Source organism: Manis javanica, chromosome 3 (genome assembly GCF_040802235.1).
Source record: "Manis javanica isolate MJ-LG chromosome 3, MJ_LKY, whole genome shotgun sequence".
In the NCBI taxonomy this organism is placed as follows: domain Eukaryota; kingdom Metazoa; phylum Chordata; class Mammalia; order Pholidota; family Manidae; genus Manis; species Manis javanica.
The window spans coordinates 191,938,344-191,948,455 of NC_133158.1; positions in this window are offsets into that span (position 1 = coordinate 191,938,344).

Genomic DNA, 10,112 nt, shown 5'->3' on the forward strand with positions numbered 1-10,112 from the left:
GCAGACAAACCACGGATCAACTTCATCAAGCAAAGAGGAGCAAATCAGATTAAGTGATGAGAAAAGTAACCATACAGTTAAGGAAATATATGAAATTTTATTATTTTTTATTAGATTAAGCAAATTTTTTCACAGGGGCTGCACTGTTTTACATTCCTACCAGCAAAGCCCAAGGGCTCCACTTTCACCATGTCCTCACCAACACTTATTTTCTGGGTTTTTTTTTTATTGTTAATAGCTATTCTGATGAACCTCATTGCGGTAATTTGCATTGCCCTAACAATAAGCTGATGCACTTATTGGTTATTTTATGTTTTGGGGAGAAACACATATTCGAGTACTTTGCCCAGTTTCAAATTAGGTTGGTTGTTTTGTCATCAAGTTGTAGGAGTTTGTTATATATTCTGGGTATTAACCATTTATCAGATACATGATTTGTAAATATTTTCTCTCATCCTGTGGGTTGCCTTTTCATTCTGTTGCTAGTATCCTTTGACTCACAGAACTTTTCAATTCTCATGAAGTCCACTTTATCCATCCCTTTGTTTCATTGCTGGAGATTCTGGCATCATACACAGGAAGATCCTTCAGTCTTTCACCATCGGATATGATGTTGGTTGTGGGGTTTTCATATATGGGCTTTATTATGTTGAGATTGTTTCTTTCTGTTCCTAGTTTGTTTAGTGTTTTTAACATAAAATCTGTCAAATGCTCTTTCTGTATCAATTGAGATGATCACATGGGGGGTTTTTCTCCATTTTATTAATGTGGTTTATTACCTCCACTAATTTTTATAGGTTAAGCCACCCTTACATTCTAGAAATAAGTCTCTCTTGGTTATGGTGTTTAATCTTATACATATGCTGCTGAATTTGGTTTTACAGTGATTTGTTAAAGATTTTTATGCTGATATTCATGGGGGATATTGGCCTGCAGTTTTCTTTTCTTCTAGTGTTTCTTTCTGCTTTGGTAATTCTGCCATCATAGAATGAGTTAGGAAGTTCTCCCCCTCTTCAATTTTGTGAAAGAGTTTGAGAAGGGTTAGCACTAATTCTTCTTTAAATGTTTGGTAGAATTCACCAGTGAAGCTACCTGGTTCCATAAGATATTTTTGTAGTACAGACATAGAACCTGGCGCTCTAACCCAACAATGGCCCAAAGGGAAGTAGTGATCTCTTGGTGGGCTGGGATCAAACAAAATATAGATAATTTGGTCACTTTAACTTGATGCTATATGGTAAAGCTTCCCACTGTACATAATAAAGTTAAGGTCAGGTTGATGTATTGAAAAATATTTTTTAGTGAGTTTATTCAGTGACATTCTCACCATTAGCTTTGGAAACCTAATTAGACTCTTAATTAAGAGCATGATTATGCTCACAGAATTTATAATGCTTCCCAATCCTTAGAAAGCTGAAGTGAATGGAGAGACAATGCATTCTTCTCTAATAAAAATACAGTGCATTTTGGTTACCTGGAACTCTATTTCTAAACAATGGACTAGAATGATATACAGTGATTAACTTCATGTTTTATATCAATCAGGGCATCATAACATTACTTTCTCAGCTTTTCAGTAACACAGAAGTGACATGAATTTATGGTTCTGAATATCTGTTTAAGTACCAGAGAGCCTGCTTTTCCCCAGTGGGTTGGTCACACTCACATATTTTATAGGCCACTTCAGGCCTCTGTGGAGTCTAACAGAATAATAAAACAGTGTCTTACAGTAAGTCCCTAAATACTCCCTAAAAAGCCCACTAAGTTCCAGTGATTGAACTAACCATAAGGAAAATATAGATTGTAGAGTAAATAAAATAGATTTTCCAAATGCACATTGTAAACAATAAGCACTATATCCAAGAATTAACATTAATTTGCTAAACTGGCTAAAAAATATTATAAGTCTATTTTTAATTATATCAATAACATTTTTCCATAAACCCTTGAACTTCATATCTACTATTTACTACAGTAACAAAATTAAATGTATTTCTTTAATTTTTATGAATTTTAAAGAATATAGAAATTAAGTTCTAAAAATCTCATAAATAAAATATCTGATTCAATCAATGAACCTGAATATACTTTTAAATAACAGATTTATTCTTTAATAAATTATGTTTGCAAAGTACCTTTATAAATTATGGAAAAATGTCAGAGTAAATATTAATATTGAAGATTAGAGAACAAAAGTGTCTTGACCAATGTTTCTTATGTCTTTTATATTTGCATTTATAAACTAACCATTGTCTACATCTTTTCACAGTGTAGCTATTCACACTTGAGACAGATTGATGTTTTAAGTGAGACTATTTCACATTTTTCAGGCTGTTTAGTGTTCCTGGTTGGCTATATAAGGGCGACTTGAGTTCCCCAGTCATTGAAGTGGCAACACAAGCACGCACCAATTTATCCAAAAAGACCCTACAAAGCATAATGCCCCCAGATGAGATACTCTGACCTTGAGGCATTCTAAAGCTCAACACAAGTTCTGAAAATCTACTGTAAGTATTCCTGTAAGGAAGGTTTACTGAGGGATTATTTTGTGATTAAAATTTTTATAATAATTAACTATCATAAACAATGGTTTGATTTACATTTATATATACTTATATATATAAATAAATATTTGTGACTGGGGACTAACATAATAGACTGAAGGGAGAGTAGCTTAATGTCCTCTTTAAAACTGTATTTCAAAAGTGATGAAATTCACATAAACATAGATAATGATGTGGTTTTGAAACAAAACTTCCCAAATGGTAAAACATTGTTTCAATCACTTGTTAAAAATTAATTCGTTTTTCCTTAGGCCAAAATTATACTTTCAGATTGTAAAAGTAAATCACATTTCTTAATCTCTTGAAAATAAATTTCAACTAACATAATTTAAAATGTTTTTAATTTGAAAGACAAATTATAGACTATTAAGTATCTAAACCCTGAACATAAATTTTGGCTGTTCATTACAGGACCTTAATTTATTAACTTACTTAAGATTTCTTTAAAAGAGTAGAGAGAAATTTTTAAGTTATATAGGAATAACATATTACATAATATTTTTTTCAAAATTGGAAAATATTAAAATATTTAAGGAATATTATTTATTTTTTTGTCCATATTCAAGCAACAGTATCACAACTTATTATTAGAGAAAATGTTAAAGTATTCTGATTATTTCAAGTTAGGTTTTGCAGGAAGCAGACTAAGATGAAGATCAGTGCACAAGACATTTCTTAGGCAGTACTCTTGAAATTAGCATTTGTGGAAGAGAGGGAAAAGAAAAGGTATTAGACAGACCAAGAACTTAAGGTGAAATGCAACCCCAAAAGGCCATAGTTGACCTCAGGTGGATGGAGCATTAGGGCTGGGAAAGGTTTTCAGAGAATCCATGTGTTGATCAGTCATTACATTCCAGATATCCAAAGAAGGAGGTAAGACTAATGATAAGGCAGTCAGTCACCTTCAACGGAAGCCAAACGCAGAAGGCTGACACCTGAGGGACATTTTCAGCTGTACTCCCATCTTCTGGGAGAATGAGCCCCCAACTCCTGATGGGAGAAATGCTTGTACAGCAGGTGAAAACTTTGTTAATTACTGTGGACTTCTAATGTCAGATGTGGTTGAATGTTCCAGTGTAGTGACTAGCCATATACATCACCTCCTATTTTTTTAGACTGTGTAGTAGTGGCTTCTCGAGTGTTGTAGTTTGTGTTTTCTTTAACTTGACTTTCCAAGATAGTACTAAAACTGCCCTCACTTCATACACCAGATGAGATGTTGAAAGTCCCCAGGGCACCCTAGTTTCAGAGCAGCTGGATGCAAATCTGGGGGTTTTCACAACTACTTTCATTATTGAAAATTTGCTGGAACTCACATAAAGTTATATATACTATTTATACACTTAGTATTACAGTTTAATTATAGCCAAGGATACAAATTTGAAGCAGCCAAAGGAAGTGATGCAGAGAGTGGAACTGGGAGGGTTTCAAATGTGAAGCTTCCTTTTCCTCAGGGATGTGCAGAGTACTGCCAACCCTTGAAGCTTACCTGAGCCAATATTCAGAGTTTTATTAGAGGTTACATTATGTGGGCATGGTTGATTGAAATATTACCCACGTGATTGGATTCAATCTCCAGCTCCCCTACTCCAGGAGGTTGAGCTGATATCACTGGTCCAATCTGATCACATGGTTAGTCTTTCCAGAATGACTTGCTCCCTTCCTGAGTCATCTCATCAGCATAAACTATCAGGTGTGATCTCAAAGGCCCACGTGGCATAATGAAGATATGCCAATCACTTGGGAAATTCCAAGAGTTAAGAGGATAGTCCTAGTAACTAGGGACAATGGCCAGACTTCTCTCTGGATGGAAAAGAATTTTTATTATACATTTTCAAATTTATAAAACATGTTTTAAAAAACTATCTGTGTTTTGGGTTTTATAAGGAATCAATGAGATTTCCATGCAGATTACTTCCACAGTTTATGGTAAATTCTTGAAAAATATTTTTTAATCATTATGATTATGTTTACTTTTCCACTCAGTCCTAATTCATTTACTCCTTTGGCAACTGCATTTAAGAGCTTTCATAGTCCAGCTCTCAAAATAGTTGGTAGTGCATATACTTGCAAAGGGAGCTGGATAGGCAATCTTAAGAGTCACTCTGAATACTTAGCAAAATTCATCTCTTGCTGTTTTTCCAAAAGACAAATTAAGTGTGAAAATAAGATATGAAATAGTAATTTATACTAAGTATGTGTGTTATAGGCAGATCACCATCCAAAATAAACCTTAGAAAAACACTGTAATATTTCAGAATGTGATTGCTAGGCTAAATATAGACAAAGTAAGTTTTTCAACTTAAATTTTTTAAGTTATGGAGGAAAAATTGTTTTTATTTTTATTTTTTGTATGTCTTCACATATTGTACTAAACCATGAAAATAAAGAGTAGTTTGTTCAGCTGATATTGATTACAAAGTACATTCAGACTATGTGTCTGAGAAAAATAGCTACTTATCTAATGTGACAGTTTATCAAATGTGTAGTGCCTATGCTATGGGAAAACAAATGAAGAGCAAAAGAATATACGAATGCAATTAATTTCATAGATGAACCTGGTCCAACAAATTCTCATTAACCTCTTACTAAAATGCTCTGTAAAACCAATTTTTGTCCTGCCAGAACTACACGTTCAATGTTCTCTTTATAATTATAATTTGCTCTCTATCTTTTCTCCACAGACTTTGATATTACAATGAGAACCTATATGTCACAATTATAAATTTAATTCTTAACTCTATCTGGCTGTTGCTCAGTTTTGGCTAAAGTATAGAACGAAAAGGTATTTTTTAAAATTGCTATTTGTATTGTACATAATTGGTATATCTAATTATGTTATAGTGTTTTTAAATAATGAATGTTATATTAATTGTGCCACATAATAGAAAATAAGTTAAACAGTTTTATCTTATGACTCCATATTATGAATGAATGTAAGAAAATCATGAATTTTAGATGCAATCATGTTAACACCAATCCATATAGTAGTCACAGTCTGACTCCAAAGTAATATGTATACATGAATTTGCAAAGTGCTCTTCATTGTTTTCATATATGTATGTTCATTCAACGGACAGTTTTCCATCTACGTGTTAGACCAATTTTTGTGATTAGGTTGAAAAAGCTCATACTATGGCACTGAAAAGAAGCCTATCTTGCTTTTTAGTATTTCCAAGACTTGCTCTTCAATCTCATTTCACCAAGTAGCTTGGGAATGGGGAGTGGTGTGAGTTCATACACATTAGGGAAAATGCACCACAACTATAAATTTGTCAATTTCTCTCATATTTTTTGCCAAGTTTGTTTTCATATTGTAACTCTGGGGGGAAATACCTTTGACACTGAAATCAGTCAAAGAGAGAAATAAAGGAGGAGAAACCCATTTATTGCTTACAAGCAGTCATCCACTTCTGCTCCACCAAGTGTCTCATGACCCAGCTGCAGAAAAAGAGTACACCACCCAGCCTCTCTGGTCCAGATACGGCCTACTCCCCCTTGTGAGTATCTATTGATATGGAGATAGACTACTTCTCTCTGCCTCTTGGAATATTGATATGGAGATGCACTAAGGCCAGGAGAGAGATTCTAGAAATATTGCAATTTTACCTACAGCCCACCCCTCCAGAAATCTCACCTTACAATCTACTCATTGAAGATTGTACTCATCTTCCACAATTGCTCCTGGGTGAGAAAACTAGAGCATTGTAACCAGACTAATAACATACAATAGCAGAAGCAATAAAATCAAGATAATCCTCAAGCCAGAGGCTTCAGCAAGGTTCGAATTCTTATGCAGATTAAGTCCACAGCTTGTCAATTCCATCATCAGGCAGTAGCTGAGGATTCAGAGCGATCGTCACACAGCAGCTGCAGCCAGGAGGCACATCCAGGCCACAAAGACTATAGGAGAAAATGACCTTAAGGGCAGTAAGACACATGTTTTAATGACACCAGCATAGGCAAATCTTGTCTATTAGGGAGACTAAATGCAAGAGAGTGATTCTGTGACAGGACAGTGGCAGGAATGGGATCTCATTCTGGTCTAGCATACCAGACTTTTACCCCCTTCCCTGTGAGAGTTACAGATGGGTCAATATATAGGACTACAGGACGTACATGCACTGACCATAAAGATAAAACAAAACTTCCCTGTAAGTAGCTCTTACTACCCAGACATTTTGGGTACACTACCGTGATCTTTGGGGGCCACTCTGCTGTTGCTGCAGGAACACACATGAGGCCAACTTCCAGGTATTTTCCCCAAGGTGATGGAAGGGCAACCCATCACTGATCCAAATGTCGAAATGTCCAGGATCAGGTCCCTTCAACAATGTCTCCAGGTTTTAATGCAGTAGGGGCTGGCAGCAAGATGTTGCGCTGCTGGCCATATCCTGGCTTCAGTAATTCTTCTTTGCTTTGACCATACAGTTGTATAAGAGAGGCAGCAGTGGGGCGGAGCCAAGATAGCGGTGTGAGAAGAGCAGCAGAAATATCCTCCCAAAACCACATATATCTATGAAAATATAACAAAGACAACTCTTCCTAAAATAGAGACCAGAGGACACAGGACAACATCCAGACCACATCTACACCTGTGAGAACCCAGAGACTCGTGAAGGGGCTAAGATACAAACCACAGCCCGGCGGTACCGAGCACCCCTCCCCCCAGCTCCCAGCAGGAAGAGAGAGGTCTGAGCGGGAGGGAGAAGGAGCCCAGGACTGCTGAACACCCAGCCCCAGCCATCCTGACCAGAGTGCAGACACAGTGCATGCGGGGGGTTCTGGATACTAGGGAAACAGGGTGGCAGGACTGGTGAGTGGGTGCCTGACACCGACACCGGAGAACAAAGAAATGGGAGCAGCCATTTCTTTTTTCCTCTTTTCTTTGGTGAGTACTTTTTGGAAGTCTTAAAGGGACAGGGACCCCAATACTAGGGAAACAGGACAGCAAGACTGGTGAGCGGGTGCCTGAGACAGGCGCCTGAGGACAAAGAAAATCGTGCATTTTTCTTTTCTTTTTTTTAATTATTTAATTTTTTTTTTTCTGTTCTTGATTTGGCTTGGAGAGTGCTTTCTGGAAGTCTTAAAGGGGCAGGGCAGTACACTTTGTCCAGAGGCAGGGAATCTGGGGATGTCTGGGCACTCTAACCCCCTGGGCAGCAGGGAGCATGGAGGCCCCTTATGGAGATAAATAGCCTCCCGGCCGCTCCCCCTCCAAAGGGGCTCCACCATTTTGGAGTAGCAGCCCGAGACAGGCCATGCCCACAGCGACAGTGGAGATAAACTCCATAGCAGTTGGGAAGGAAGCAGAAGCCCTGTCTGCGCACACCTGCCCAGCACAAGCCACTAGAGGTCGCTATTCTCCCAGGAGAGGAAGGCCACAAACCAACAAGAAGGAAAGCTCTTCCAGCCATCACTCGTACCAGCTCTGCAAAATATATCTATCACCATGAAAAGGCAAAACTACAGGCAGACAAAGATCACAGAGTCAACACGTGAAAAGGAGACAGACCTAACCAGTCATCCTGAAAAAGAATTCAAAATAAACATCATGAACATGCTGACGGAGATGCAGAGAAAAATGCAAGAGCAATGGGATGAAGTCCGGAGGGAGATCATAGATGACAGGAAGGAGATCACGGAAGTGAAACAAACCCTGAATGGATTTATAAGCAGAGTGGATAAGATGCAAGAGGCCACTGAAGGAACAGAAACCAGAGAACAGGTATGTATAGAAGCTGACATAGAGAGAGATAAAAGGATCTCCAGGAACAAAGCAATACTAAGAGAACTATGTGACCAATCCAAAAGGAACAATATCCATATTATAGGGGTACCAGAAGAAGAATAAAGAGGAAAGGGATATAAAGTGTCTTTGAAGAAGTAATTGCTGAAAACTTCCCCAAACTGTGGGAGGAAATAATCGAACAGACCACGGAAATACACAGAACGCCAAACAGAAAGGATCCAAGGAGGACAACACCAAGACACATAATAATTAAAACGGCAAGGATCAAGGACAAGGAAAGAGTTTTAAAGGCAGCTAGAGAGAAAAAGGTCACCTGTAAAGGAAAACCCATCAGGTTATCATCAGACTTCTCAACAGAAACCCTACAGGCCAGAAGAGAATGGCATATATTTAATACAATGAAACAGAAGGGCCTTGAACCAAGGATACTGTATCCAGCACGACTATCATTTAAATATGATGGTGGGATTAAACAATTCCCAGACAAGCAAAAGCTGAGGGAATTTGCTTCCCACAAACCACCTCTACAGGGCATCCTACAGGGAATGCTCTGGATGGGAGCACTCCTAAAAAGAGCACAGAACAAAACACACAACATATGAAGAATGGAGGAGGAGGAATAAGAAGGGAGAGAAGAAAAGAATCTCCAGACAGTGTATATAACAGCTCAATAAGCAAGCTAAGTTAGGCAGTAAGATACTAAAGAAGCTAACCTTGAACCTTTGGTAACCACGAATCTAAAGCCTACAATGGCAATAAGTACATATCTCACAATAGTCACCCTAAATGAAAATGGACTTAATGCACCAATCAAAAGACACAGAGTAATAGAATGGATAAAAAAGCAAGACCCATCTATATGCTGCTTACAAGAAACTCACCTCAAACCCAAAGACGTGCACAGATTAAAAGTCAAGGGATGGAAAAACATATTTCAGGCAAACAACAGTGAGAATAAAGCAGTGGTTGCAGTACTAATATCAGACAAAATAGACTTCAAAACAAAGAAAGTAACAAGAGATAAAGAAGGACACTACATAATGACAAAGGGCTCAGTCCAACAAGAGGATATAACCATTCTAAATATATATGCACCCAACCCAAGAGCACCAGCATATGTGAAACAAATACTAACAGAACTAGACTGCAATGCATTCATTTTAGGAGACTTCAACACACCACTCACCCCAAAGGATAGATCCACTGGGCAGAAAATAAGTAAGGACACACAGGCACTGACCAACACACTAGAACAGATGGACCTAATAGACATCTATAGAACTCTACATCCAAAAGCAACAGGATATACATTCTTCTCAAGTGCACATGGAATATTTTCCAGAATAGACCACATACTAGGCCACAAAAAGAGCCTCAGGAAATTCCAAAAGATTGAAATTCTACCAACCAATTTTTCAGACCACAAAGGTATAAAACTAGAAATAAATTCTACAAATAAAACAAAAAGGCTCACAAACACATGGTGGCTTAACAACATGCTTCTAAATAACCAATGGATCAACGAACAAATCAAAATAGATATCAAGGAATATATAGAAACAAATGAGAACAACAACACAAAGCCCCAACTTCTGTGGGACGCAGCGAAAGCAGTCTTAACAGGAAAGTATATAGCGATCCAGGCACACTTGAGGAAGGAAGAACAATCCCAAATGAATAGTCTAACATCACAATTATTGAAACTGGAAAAAGAAGAACAAATGAGGCTTAAAGTCAGCAGAAGGAGGGACATAATAAAGATCAGAGAATAAACAAAATTGAGAAGAATAAAACAA